The 14,885-nt window shown below is 44.2% G+C and overlaps 1 pseudogene; it reads left to right on the top strand.

Annotated features, from left to right (window-relative positions):
- The first annotated feature begins 9,090 nt into the window (after positions 1-9,090).
- LOC147596550 (uncharacterized) lies at positions 9,091-14,533 on the top strand (annotated as a pseudogene).
- The last annotated feature ends 352 nt before the right edge of the window (positions 14,534-14,885 follow it).

Here is a 14,885-nt window from a genome sequence, read left to right as displayed (position 1 = left end):
AACAAATACATCCCCCCGGTGGGATGGGGGGAGAGAAATTGGGAAGAAAGGAAAACTCATGGGTTGAGATGAAGACAATTTTCTAGAATAGTAAACAAAAACTACAATAATAACAGAATATAAGGATATTAAAATAAACAAAATGAACAATGCACGATTTCTCACCACCTGATGTCCCAGTGACCAATAGAGCCCATCCTGAGCAGTGATCACAGAAACGAAAACCAAGCAGCAAGCAAAGGAGTGAGAGGGAGCCAGTAATGCAGAGAGAGCAATGCCAACAAGCAATGTCTCCCCTTCCACAGGCAACCTTCCACTTATAATGTTTACAGCACGGAATACTCTTTTTGGCCAGTTTGGGTCAATTATTCTGTCTGTCTCCCTCCTAGCTTCCTGCACCTGGACATTAGCGAGACTGGGAAAGCCAAACAGTGTCCTTGGTCTCATTAGAAAAAAATTCATCATCAGGGTGTTTATTCACATTTTTCACATCCCAAATCAAAATACACCAGCTACTGAGAAGAAAATTAACTTCATGCCTGCCAAAATCAAGACAGTATCCACCCCTCATTCTATGCCATCTATGTCATGCTTACACACAGACACATAGATATCATTCCCTCACTCTATGTGCTATTCCTCCAAAGACTGTTTGGTTCATTTAGTCCATGACTTTCGGCTCCATCTGTCATAACACACCTTCAGGGCAGGAAAGATGGTATGTAGTGTGGGGTTGTTGCACGCTGCATCTGGAGCTCATGGCTGGTACCTCTGGTGCAGCTGGTGTATCATGTCCACGGTCTGTGAGTGGAAGATGTTGATCTCAAGGAAGTTGTTGGGCACCAGTTCTGATTCCATCACTGCTGCATCTCGGTTTCGTGGAAGTTTGTTCTTCACTGATCAGGGTGATTCTTGCTGCAATATCTTTGATATTATTTAGTTGATGGAGACATAGCTGTTATTTTTTTTACTACATCCATCAGAATGTGACAACATCCATCTTGCCATTTTACTCCTAAAAACTGGATCTCTTGTGCAGGCGCCTTGACTTTGCTTCATTTTATGGCAAAAGAGGCTTTAAGAAGGACTTGAATTATTTTCTCCCCTTTCTCAATAACTTCTGCTGCTGTGTTGCCCCATCCAATGATGTCATCAATGTATTGCAGGTGTTCCAGAGCTTCATCCTTTTCCAGTGCAACCTGGATCAGCCCATGGCAAATGGTGGGGCTGTGTTTCCACCCCTGGGGCAGTCGATTCCAAGTGTACTGGACCCCCTTCCAAGTGAAAGCAAACTGTGGCCTGCATTCTGCTGCCAAAGGGATGGAGAAGAACGCATTGGTAATATCGATGGTGGCATACCACTTGGCTGCCTTGGACTCCAGTTCATATTGAAGTTCTAGCATGTCCGGCATGGCAGCACTCAGTGGTGGCGTAACCTCACTCAGGCCACAATAGTCCACTGTTAACCTCCACTCTCCACTAGATTTTCTAACAGTCCCATATAGCCAGTGAAAGGGTGCGTGAGTCTTGCTGATCACTACCTGGCTCTGCAGTTGACGAATCAGCTTATGAATGGGGATCAGGGAGTCTCAGTTGGTGCGACATTGCCATCAGTGCACTGTGGTGGTAGCAATTGCTACCTGTTGTTCTTTGACCCTTAGTGTCAGTATGTAGTTGTTTAGAGCATATTCCAGTTGTTAGAGTGCAGTCCAGTTGTTAGAGCAAAGTCTCAGTTGTGGTCTCAGACTCTACTGCAAGCTAGGCAGAGAGCCCCCTATTCTTACTGCTTCCACGCTTTTATACCCATAGTTCCTCTAACTACCACCAGGTGTCCCTTATCTTTTTCCCACCACCACATGTCCTCGATTTTGCTTCTCTTAGAAAGTCCCTTATTTTTCAATCCCAGGGCTTCTGATAGTCGTCGCCCCCAACAATTCCTCCTTCTTGTTTTCACAGTACAGAGATATCATAAAATACAAGGGAGAATACATGCCATGGCCAGTAACAGTTCTTTCCATGAGTAAAATAATCCATTCTACAAACATAATTCCAGTCATGCAGCAAAACCCATCAAAATCCTAACAACCATAACTTTGTGTTAATAATACTAGGCGTTGCTGCATGCGTGGCCAGCGCATGCAACAAGGCCTGTCAAGTATGTGCTCACCAGCTAACAGCGGTCCTGTTTTGTAAAGTAAAGGTCCATTGGAGTATTGCTGGATTTTGATATGTTCATGCTTGTATGATTACACCACACTGTATCATTGCAATGTATATATGTTACAATCATTACTCCTCTGGTAACATTAGCTCCTGATTAGTTAAAAAAAAAAAATAGATCTTCTTTCCGTAACTAATGTCCATGGAGCTGCCACACAGCTTGTTTAACAATCCGACGAACGTAAGGCAGCTTGGAGCGCTGGTCATACCCATCGTGCAGGGATCCACTTGTTTACTGCCCCTGTAGAGACACAAGCATATCCTTTCCCCCACATCATAAGAGGGAATGGTCCTTCCCAATTACCTGTTTCCAGATTCTTAACCATCACCGGAGCTTGCCCTCGGATGGCCTCATGTACAGTAGATGATCCAAAATGCTTCTGTATTGGGGAAGAATTGTCACTCCAGTGATTTAGAAAATTGAGCACATACATTGCTTTCGCTAACTTTTTGTTTGCAGATTTCCCTTCCATTCCCCCTTCTTGTTTTAACAGCATATTTTTAGGTGTGCCATGGGCACGTTCAATGATGGCCTGTCCAGTGGGCTTATGTGGGATACCAGTAACATGCTCGATGCCCCAAAGAGCAAGGAAGGTTTGGACTGCGCGAGAAGCATATGCTGGCCCATTATCTGTTTTTATACGCAAACGCTGACGTCCAATGTTGGCAAACATCTTTAGCACATTTCTCCTGTATGAGCAGAAGCAAACAATAAGCTGGAATGGGTGTCAATAGTTACATGTTGTCCTAGTTTTGGCAGGGATGGAGTTAACTTTTCCTCTCAGTAGCCGGTATGTTTTGGATTTCGTGTGTGAAGAATGTTGATAAACACCCTGATGATACCAGTTGTTGTGAATGAGACCAAGGACACTGTCCTGCTTTCCAAGTCTCGCTAATTTACAGATGCAGGAAGCTGGGAGAAAGACAGACAGAATAATTGACCCAAACTGGCCAAAGAGAGTATTCCATGCCATAAACGTCATGCTCATGGGGGCAGGCGAGGGGGGGTATCTGCCTTCCTGGCATCCATCTTTCCTGCTCGTTTTGCTGGCATCATTCCCTCTACCTTGCTGGCTCCCTTTTGCTCCTTTGCTTGCCCCTCGGTTTTGTTTCCATGATCGCTGCTCGGGACGGGCTGTATCGGTCATTGGGACATCGGGTGGTGAGAAAACACATATTGTTCACTTTGTATATTTTTAATATCCTTATATTCTGTTATTATTGTAGTTTTCCCTTTTTATTTTAGTAAATTGTCTTCATCTCAACCCACGAGTTCTCCTTCCTTCCCAATTCCCTCCCCCATCCCCCTGGGGAGGGGGAGGGTGAGTGAGAAACTGTGTGGTGATTCGGGCTAAACCATCACACATGTACATATTTGAATCAGCCAAATGACCGGACATGAGTTATATCAGATTGCCATAATTCTTGAGAGCACAAACTGCGCAAATTAACCCCATATAAAGGTGGCATAATTGTGTTCTGGCAACTGCTACAGGAACGCACAATTGCCCGAGCTTGTTCCTGTGTCAGCTTAAATTGTCGTTGAAGGGCTGCAGAGTTTTGATGATAAAATTTATGGGACAGCTTGGCCTGCATGAGTGTTTTTGGAACGAGAGCCACATTAGTGAGAGCATCTGCTCTCGTGTTACCTTCTGTGACAGGTCCTGGAAGCGAAGTGTGAGCTCTCAGATGTACAGTAAAGTAAGGATGATCCCGCACATATATTACCGATAATAGCTGTTGAAACTGGTCATACAACAAAGGGTTATCAATTTCCCTTAACATTGCCCATTCCGCGAATTGTACTACATTGACCACATAGGCAGAATCTGAGACAATATTGAGGGATTCATCTTCCCACTTATACAAAGCTCGTACAAGTGCTGAAAGTTCTACAATTTGAGTTGAACCTTCTACCAATTGTACGTCATGATGCCACTCACCATCCTGCTTCCACACAATCACGGATTTGTGCATTTTTCCCGATCCATCTGTAAATACTCTCAAGGTGTTTTCTATGGGAGTGTAACTTTGATGAGTCACTGGATACAACCTTAGTTCTCCTAAAAATTGCAGCATAGGTTGCTTAGGCCAATGAATACATATCTGTCCTGTGAATCCCGCCATGGCATAGTTAAAATGGTCGCTAAACTGCCATAGCCAATTCAACTGTTCCATTGTATGTGGCAAGTACAGCTCTTGTACATCTTGCCCTGTTAATTGGCGAAGCAGAGTCCTACTTTTAACCACCAATTGTGCTAATTACTCTGCCCAGGTAGTCAGCATCTTTTTGCCTGTATGGGATAAAAAGATCCATTCTATTCGCAGAGGCTGTTGTTCCACTTGCTGGCCTATTAATGCTTTAGGCTGCATCCTTCCTGCAAATACATATACATTAAAGGGCAAATTGGGGTCACATCGGTCGGCTTGGGTAACCTAGATTTGTTGCAACACTGTTTGTAATGCTGTTTGTGCTTCTGGAGTTAATCTCCTAGGAGAGGTTAAATCCGGATCCCCCTTAAGCATTTGAAATAGAGGCAAGAGCATCTCTGCAGAAAAGCCTAATACCGGGCGTATCCAGTTGATAGCTCCCAGCAATTTCTGCAGATCATTTAAGGTAAACACTGTTTGACGAATTTTTAACCTTTGCGGTGCAATTGTTCTTTCCATAATTCGCCAGCTGAGATATTGCCAATGACATACCTTTTGAATTTTCTCTGGAGCAATAACCAATTTAAACTGGGATAATGCACTGGTGATATCATTAAGAACTCTATCCACCAGAGAATCATCAGGTGCTGCAATTAAGATATCATCCATATAATGATAAATGAGGCTATTCCTATGTAAGCGCCTTACTGGTGCTATGGCTTGTGTGACGTATCATTTGCAGATGGTTGGACTATTTTTCATACCTTGCAGAAGTACCGTCCACTGATATCGCTGATTGGATTCTCCCATATTGATTGAAGGCACAGAAAATGCAAATCATGGAGCATTCTCAGGATGTAACGTTATGGTGAAAAAACAATCTTTCAAATCAATTATGGTAATACTCCAGTGACGAGGTATCATTGAAGGCTATGGTAACCCCTGTTGCAAAGGTCCCATATCCTCAATTACCATATTTACTGCCCTTAAATCCTGTAAGAGTTGCCATTTACCCGATTTTTTCTGTATTACAAATACAGGTGTATTCCAGGGATTGTGTGTTGGCCTTATGTGTCCAAGTCACAATTGCTCATCAACTAATTCATTCAAATGATGCAGCTTTTCTTTTGCCAATGGCCACTGGTCAACCCAGACAGGGGTATCTGTAAGCCATGTCAACTTTTGGGTAAGCTGCTTTTCACCAGTGGCCATTACGATAAATTTTGCAACGACATTCCCCATTGAGCAAGAAGATCTCTACCCCATAAAGTAACGGGAATGGGTAATATCAAAGGCTGCACAGTGCCCACACGATTATCTGGGCCATTAACATGTACCAACGCCTCACTCTGTCTTGGTGCAGTAACTCCTCCTCCTACTCCCATTACCATAGTTACTGCCATCCCAGCCCCCCAAGTGGATGGCCAGTCCTGTGTAGCCATTATTGTTATGTCAGCTCCAGTGTCAATTAATCCGTCAATTACAATTTGATCACTTCCTTTTGTAACAGTGCATCGCAGCATAAGGCGGCTACTCACTATCTGTTGAGTCCAGTATATCTCAGGGCTACCTGTTGATCCAAACCCCTGGTTCCCACGCTCTCCCCTAGAAGCAGGCATTTCAGTCTTTAGGCTGTCCTTAAAAGGTATTAATTGCACCAATTTAACTCCAGACGGTATGAAACATGGTGGCTGTGGTGTCCATAACATAATTTTTATTTCCCCTGTATAGTCTGAATCAATAACACCTGGTAATATGAAGAGTCCTTGCACTATAGTAGATGATCTTCCTAACAAGAGGGCATGACATCCATTCCCTATTGGGCCATATACGCCAGTCGGTACAGCTACAGGTTTAGAGTTTTCTAAATATATGGGTTGGGAGGTAGACAGGTCCAGCCCTGCGCTTCCTGGGGTGCCTGAGTTGAGGGTTGTGACTTGCTTATGCCCATCCATGCATGTGGTTCCTGAGGAGTGTTCCAGGGAGCATTTGTTGTCTGCGCGTGCTCAGCTTGTGGTTTCCCTGATTATGGGCAAATTTTGAGTTACGGTATTCCACATAATATCTCCCCTTGTTACATGGAGGGTATATTTTGGGACTTCTAGGGCAGTCCCTTTGCAAACGCCCTGGCTGTCCACAACCATAACATGTTCATTTTCTGCCATTGTTCATATAATGTCTCCCTTTCTTATACAGAGGATATATTCTAGGGTAGTCTCTTTGCAAATGCCCTGGCTGCCCGCAACTATAACATGTTCGAGGTCAGGATGTGCCCAGTTGACAAGCAGCAAACGCTTGAACTATTTGCCATCCATAGGTCCCTACCACATTACATGCCTCTATCATTTGAACTATTGAGGCACTAGGATTTGTTGCCATTAAAGAGGACAATAGCCTTTTACAACTTTGGTTTGCATTAGCAACTGCCAGGTGTTTTAACAATATAGATCGAGCTTCCACATGATCTACCTGGCGTTCTAAAGCCTCATTCAAACAATCTATGAACTTCATATAGGGCTCTGTAGCCTCTTGTTTTTACGGTTGCAAAGGACTTTGTCACAGTACCACTCCCATCAGGGAGGGTTAAAAGGGCCCGTAAAGCAGCATTCTGACTCTGTACTAAAGCTTCACGGATGATTCGCAACTGTGCATCATGTAGCACAAACGCACCTTCTCCCATTAATACATCAACCCCAACAGCATACAAAGGGTCACCCGGCTGCCGGTTCAAATTCTCAAGCGACACTCATTCACAGTGGTCTCTCCATGACTGTTGCCACAACATTCTTTGGGTGGGGGTGTAAGGGTCCACTTTATGGGCAAAATAATAAAGTTTGTGCTGTTTGATTGAAACCAACCCCTTTGCTGTGTTCGCCGTAATTTTCCACTTCGAGATCGCATTAAAAGAACCATCACGAGTCCCGAGTGGGCTGTAACATTTTTTAAATTGGCATAGTCGGCAGGGTCCTGAAAGACAGAGAGGTGCAGGTTGTGTGTGGTCTGTAACAGGGGAAGGACGGTTCGGTCCAGCCGCACCTAGCCCTACATCCATTCGGATGAGAGATGTCTAGAAAGCAAGGGGGCTGATCCGAATTTCCCGCACACCTCACACACCTAATGGACTTGAACTGAGATTTGGACTCTGTCTGACGGGAGTTAATAATCAGATCTCTTAGTGCAAAAGGGGGATCTGTCCTCATATGTATGAGGCTGACTACTCAGGGAAGTGAAGGGCGACTACAGAGAGTCTGCATTTGTGGAAACTTAAGTTTAGCCTCCCTGTAGTAGATTTTGGTCCCTTCAACCACTCGGGGAAGAGAAGAGCGACGCAGGGGAACTGCGTGTGTGGAAACTAAGTTTAGCCTCTCCGAAGTGTGTTTGGTCCCTTCGTAATAAGAATGGCAGAAAAAGTTGATGATCGGTACTCTTAGTGAGAAATTGAGACTCGCTTTATGAGTTCTTGGCACAGCACGGTGCCCAGCCGTCCACACCTGGGCAAGATTGGGCTTGGGATAACTGGACAAATTTGCAGAGCGTAGTAGATCGAATGACTTCCTTGCAGAAGGAGGTGAGTATATCTCTAACCGGGGGAGATCAAATTCAGCTGAGTGAAAAGGAGGCTGAGGGATATTGGGGTCCTGGAGTCTTTTTGACCACAGGAGATAATCGTGCCCCATGGTCCTTAACTCAGCGAGCTGCCTATTGGGCTGGGGGGTTAAACCCTTTGGAGAGAGGGGATCCTCTTGCAATCACTGGCACGGTTGATCAGCTGGTGGAAAGCATCCAAAAAGCTGCTTGTTTGCAAATGATGAAAGAAAGAAAGTTAACTCCTAGATGTGAATCTCCAATGATGTTGCCGGTGGACCCTGAGAGCATGACTCCCTTGATAAGGGGACTTCCAGAGTCACTTAAACCTTTGGGGATTCAACTTCGAAAGACCATTGAGACACTCGGTCCCTTAGAAAGATTGGAGGGCTTTATGAGAGGCCATGGAAATACAACCAATAGCCCCGTGAATGTGTCTCCCTCCGATCTCAGCCCATCTCGACCCTCATCAGGTGATAAAGCAAAGGTGTGGACCTGGGGGGAGGTAGCACAGGAGCTGATAAATTATGGGAGAAAATATGGTCCAGTAAAACTCCCAGAGGACAGACCAAAAGGAATCCGTCAGATAGAAATCAGGGACTCGCCCCCCCACGTCAGTCAACCTGGCCCTCGTTTTAAAACAGTGGGGGGAGCACAGCCCATGACCCGACAACAGTGGTGGCTTTTGGGAATTAAAAAGGGTGTTCCAAGAGATGTAATGGATGGTTTACCCCTTGAAAAGCTGAGCAAGGTGGTATCAAAATGGTGTAACCCGAAACAATACCCACCCAAAGGAAAAGAAATCTCACCCATCACACCCACAGCCCCACCTTTGGAAGACACAGGCAACAGAAATAGTGAGGTTTTTCCCCAGACGCGGGAAAACTAGAACCTCCTTTCCCCATCGGTGAGCGAGGGAATGGAGGATGGATTTATATCTGGCAGCTCACCAAGACTAGCAGGGGAGATTTGCTAATTACGGCTATTGTGGGTCCAAAACGTGGACTGGTGACCTTTTTGATTGATACCGGTGCCCAAGTCTTCGCTTTGACTAAAGAAGATGCACAAAGGTGTGGTGTCTCTCCCTCGAGAAGACGTTTTTGTGTCCTGAATGCTTTAGGGTCAATAGAAGCCATGAGTGTTGCTCAGGTAAAGCTAACGTTGCCAGGAGAGGAAAACACGGTCACTGTTACAATGGTGATCAAGAATATTCCTACTAATTTATTAGGAATGGATGTCCTTAAAGGGAAAGGTTGGAAAGACCCAGAAGGGTTGTGGTGGACCTTTGGGACCCCACAATTAAATATTAGGTTACTCCAAACTGCACCCTCTCTGCCGTTTAGCAAAGTAACTAATGTCAAACAATATCCCCTTCCCCTGGGAGCAAAAGAAAGTATCAGACCTGTTTTGCAGGAACTGCGGGAGCAAGGGGTTGTGATAAATACACATTCTCCTTTTAACTCTCCGGTGTGGCCAGTGCGAAAACCTAATGGAAAGTGGCGACTCACAGTGGATTTTAGGAGATCAAACGCCAACACCGAATCTTTGACTGCCGCAGTGCCCAATTTGGCGGAATTGGTAACAATAATGCAGGAGAAAGCTCACCCAATTATGGCAACTATAGATGTTAAAGACATGTTTTTTATGGTACCTTTGCAACCAGAGGACAGAGACCGTTTTGCCTTTACGTGGGAGGGGCAACAATATACTTTCACCCGGCTACCCCAGGGGTATAAGCACTCTCCTACATTGGCTCATCATGCTTTAGCCCAAGAATTGGAAAAAATACCAAAAGCTGAAGCTGTAGCTGTTTACCAATATATTGATGACATCCTTGTGGGGGGGAAAGAAATAAAGGAGGTGGAAACAACCCACCAGAATATAATTTCTCACTTGGAGAATTTGGATTTGCAAATTCCTCCCGAAAAGGTCCAAAAGCCATCACAAGAAGTAAAGTTTTTGGGAATTTGGTGGAAAGGGGGAACGACATGTATCCCACCGGACACCCTCACTTCTTTAGATCAGATTAAAATGCCTGAGTCAAAAAAGGATTTACAACACGCTTTAGGACTATTGGTGTTCTGGAGAAAACATATTCCAGACTTCTCCATTATTGCTAGACCTCTTTATGATTTGCTGAGGAAAGGGGTCAAATGGGAATGGACCCCACCTCAGGAAGAAGCTATGCAACTGTTAATTTTTGAAGCAACGGCTCACCAGGCTCTCGGCCCCATCCACCCTACAGACCCTTTTCAGGTGGAGTGGGGATTTGCCATATCAGGATTATCAGTACACATATGGCAACGGGGCCCTGAGGGTCCAACTCAGCCTGTGGGATTTTATTCTCGCAGCTTTAAAGATGCCGAGAGGAGATACACTGCTTGGGAGAAAGGTTGGTTTTTGGTTAGCCTGGCTCTCACAGAAGTAGAGAAAATTGCACGCCAACAACCAATTGTACTGAGAGGCCCGTTTAAAGTGATAAAGGCAGTTACCAGCGGGACCCCTCCCCCTGACGGGGTGGCCCAGAAAGCCTCAGTACGAAAATGGTATGCCCAGATTGAACACTACTGTAACATTTTCTTAGTCACCAAAGGAGCTTTAAAACACCTGGCTATACAAGAAACAGAAAGCTCGGATTGCAGCCAAGATAAACCTGCCTCTGTCATTCAAGCAGCTCCTCCTTTCTTCCCCGACCAAGCAGTGAGTGCCTGGTTTGCCGATGCTTCTGCAAAGAGAGAAGGGAAAGTATGGAAATACCGAGCAGTAGCTCTCCACACCTCCTCTGATGAACAAATTATTACAGAGGGAGTGGGCAGCGCCCAAGTAGGAGAGTTAATTGCAGTGCGGAGTGTTTTCCAGCGTGAAGCTCAAGCCACTTCTCCTGTCCACATTTATACTGATTCCTACGCTGTGTTTAAGGGTTGTACTGAATGGCTGCCTTTTTGGGAGCAAAATGAATGGGAGGTTAACAGAATCCCAGTGTGGCAAATGGAAAAATGGCAAGATATCTTAAACATTGCTAAACAGGGGAACTTTGCCGTGGGATGGGTAGCTTCTCATCAGGCAGATGGAGGCTCAGAGGGTGAATGGAATAACAGAGCGGATGAGTTAGCAAAGCTAGCCCCTGTACAAAAGGACCAAGTCACAGAAGATTGGGAACGCCTGCTAGAATGGTTGCATGTAAAGCGTAAACACACAGGAGCTAAGGATCTGTATCGTGAAGCCCTTGCTCGAGGCTGGCCTGTCACCAGAGCAACATGCGAAACTTGCATATCTGCCTGTGAGCAATGTCATAGGCGACTGGAAAGACACCCTTTAGAAGATGATCCCCTGCATCTAAGAGAGGGTAAAGGTTTGTGGGATGCGTGGCAGGTAGATTATATTGGACCCTTTAAGAAATCAGGAGGGAAACATTTTCTGTTGGTGGGAGTAGAAATAACATCAGGACTAATCCAAGCAGAAGCCTTTAACAGGGCTACGGGAGAAAGCACTGTGAAAGCATTGCGACAATGGTTTGGAACTTTTCCAAAACCACAAGAAATACAGTCTGATAACGGTTCCCACTTCACTGCCAGAATAGTACAGGATTGGGCACGAAGTGAAGGGATTAAATGGATTTTTCACACTCCTTATTACCCACAAGCTAATGGTATTGTAGAAAGAACCAATGGTTTGCTAAAACGACTTCTGAAACCACAGGAAGGCAATTGGGATGCTCGCCTGTGGGAAGCTGTCAAAAGGTGTAAATGACAGATGGGGGGTAAATGGATGCCCTAAAATCACTGCCTTCTGTCCAAAAGCCCCTACTTTAATCCCCTCTTTAAAAGGACCGAATGACTAAAAATCCAGCTCACTTCCCAGGACAACCTGTTTTAGTGGAGCTTCCCACTGTGGGAATGTGGGAACAGAGACTGCAGCACAGCTGTCTGAATTTGAGCTATGTCCTTGAACACCACTTGCTCAATAACAAAAAACAGCAATTAGAACAAGATAAGTAAATACCAAAGGCAAAAATAGTAAAGACAACTAAAAATCTATAACCAATCCAAATGAAGTTTAAGGCGCGTGAACAGTATATTGCTTCCAATTTAATTAGATGATTAAGCGCGTGCATTCCGCGTGTAGCTGAGAAAAGATATAAAAGACTTATGCTGACGGACAATAAAGGTCTCCGGTACACCATCCACGGAGTCCGTGCCCTTATTGCAACATGGGAACAGTACCATTGGTCCTAAAAACCCCACTAAATGCATATGCGTGGGTAGCCTCTGATGCCCTGGGAAAGGAACATTGGATAAATACCCGCTGGATAGTTCCATCATTTTAACTGTGCCTCAAGGAGGCAAGCTCTGTTATTTTATCTTGCAGAAGAACTCCGAGGGACAGCAGAGAGTGGGAAAAGCTGCACATGGATGATAATTTGGAAGCATAAATTCTAAAAATGACCAATTTTTTAATTGGACTTGTGATTGGGCTTACAATATTTTTCTGCATCTTACCACTAACCTGTAATCAAAAGAACACCGAATGGCCATGATCTCACGCCTACCTTAGGTTTACAGGAAGCATGGGACCACCTTTTAAATGGTTGGACTTAAACTTGGCCACTGTGGTTAAGCATGAAATGGAAATGTACTCAGAGCATGAGTGGGGCTGGGACAGAGACAGCAGGGCTCCCCTCTTGATGGGAACAATTGGAGAAAAAATTCAAATAGGTTGCCAAATGGTCAATGGATCTATCCATGAAAAAGCCACCCAAATTACTGTAAGAAGAACTATTGAATCTGTACTCACAAAGAGTCTCTGTGTCCTTGAAAAGGAAAAATTGGAATGCTGGAATAATTTTACACTAACCCAACCTGTCTTTGTAATCTGTCTCTGGAATAACCAGAAAGGTGACGTAGCACTCACATTTAAATTTAAAATGGCCATTATTGAGCCAACAACAACTACTACTCCCAGCCCCAACATGACAACAAACACAGCACCACTTACCACTGAACCAGTTATTGTATTGAACCCGAAAATTTTGGGGATTGGACCATATGTAATCAGAAATATGGGCCAGCAACAGATGTTATTCAATCCATCATGGTCCCTCAAACCAGTTGAATTGTCAATGCAAAATAATGCTTTGGAAATTCAGCCAGCTTGCTCACCTTTCCTAAAAACCTCTTATGAGGGATGGACAACCTGGCTGCAAAAACGGACCCCTTCCGAGAAACGAATAAAGAGAGACCTAACTGGTGTTCTGGGAACAGGATTGGGAGTTCTAAATAGTATTGATTCAGAGGTATTGATGAACAAATTGGCCACCACAACTAGTGACCTGACTAAATTGCAACATCCTTTACGATCTTCCCTATTGGCTTTGGGAACCAATCAATGGATGTTATGGAATATATTACCAAAATGGGAGAAGGTGAATGAAAAAGACCATGAATTGGTTATAGATGCACTCAGTGTGGTCCAAAACAACCTCTCTCTGGCTCTCAGTTGTATCCAAGCTCAATTGTGGATGCCATCAACAGCCGCATCAATTATAAGAGAAGGTGAAGAAGGCACTTTCCCCACTGAAATTCGGAAAATAGTTTGGGACAGTGCCACTGACTTTGAAAGGAAATTCCAGTCCTGGTGGTATCTGGTTAATTTTACCTATAACCCCATCAACAGCGTGGCCACAGCTTTTGTGTTAATATACCCAATCATTGCGCTGGGACTGAACCACAACGGAACTGTACTCTATCCTCTAGAGCATAGAGTATGGGCCCGGAAAAATAGGGATAAATGGCAAAGTACTGATGTTGATGCATGTATTGTGCGGGAACAACAAGAATTCATTTGTGAAAGCAATACCATCAGAGCCCAAGACATTTGTCTTGTCACTGAACAAAACATTTGCCCTTTTGAGATTCGTCCTGACAAAAACCCTGAGACAATACTTGTATATATTGGCAAAGGTTGTGCATGCTTACAGACTGTTTGCAATTCCATATCTGTAGGTGATGTAGTTGAAGATACCAGGAACCACTCAAATTTTTGTGTTTGCAATTTTACTAAAATCACTGGATGTGACTTTTCTTACTTAGCACCGGTGACCTCTCACAAACTCTTGCAATCTAATTACACACTGATTCATGAACTGCTACCTGCACCAATTGGAATGAATCTCACTTTGGTAAAAAAAAATTATTACAACACCAGGATTTGATCAAGATCCTGGGAAAGATCAGGGAAAATGGACAAAAAAACCTTAGTAACGGTTCATCATGATGTGGATGAAATACACCGTGTTTTGGAAAAGGTAGAAAAAGATGCAGAACATAGATGGTGGGACACAGTTTTTGGGTGGTCACCTACTGCAACAGGCATCTTGAACAAATCGTGTCACCCCATTGTTGTTCTCTTAATACTGGTCTTAATAAGTTTTGTTTTATCAGCAATATTGTATGTCAAAATTTGGAAAATGATGAATCAGTTGACACATTTGACTTCTGTACTTAATGCACACAGTCTGCTAAATGTTCCAACCTACATAGATATTCCAAAATCTGCTAGTGCAAGGCAGATTGCCTAGAGAAAAATGATATAGAATTAGAAGATTTTTAGTGTATGTTAGAGAAACAGCTTAACTTTTTGCAAATTGTATGGTAATTATGCTGCTGTTACTTTTCTCTTTCTCTCTTCTTTCCTGTCTCCCTTTGAGGGTTATGCTACCACCATGCGGTCCTGACGACAATATTGAGCCACAGGGTGGTGTAAAGGTCGGTCAGAAAATCAGTATTGTCTCAACCTTGTCATCGAGGACTTCCAGGTGGACTATGGACTTGATCTGGCCTAAAAGTTAGGCTCACAACTTGACATGAGTTGCTGTGAGCAGCCTGCCTGAGATGCAGTTGTTTTTTTTTTTCTCCCGGGAACAGAACAGA

This window comes from Chlamydotis macqueenii, chromosome W (genome assembly GCF_036417535.1).
Source record: "Chlamydotis macqueenii isolate bChlMac1 chromosome W, bChlMac1.mat, whole genome shotgun sequence".
NCBI lineage: Eukaryota > Metazoa > Chordata > Aves > Otidiformes > Otididae > Chlamydotis > Chlamydotis macqueenii.
The sequence above is the reverse complement of the archived record's forward strand: the minus strand, read 5'-3'. Positions and strand labels throughout refer to the sequence as shown.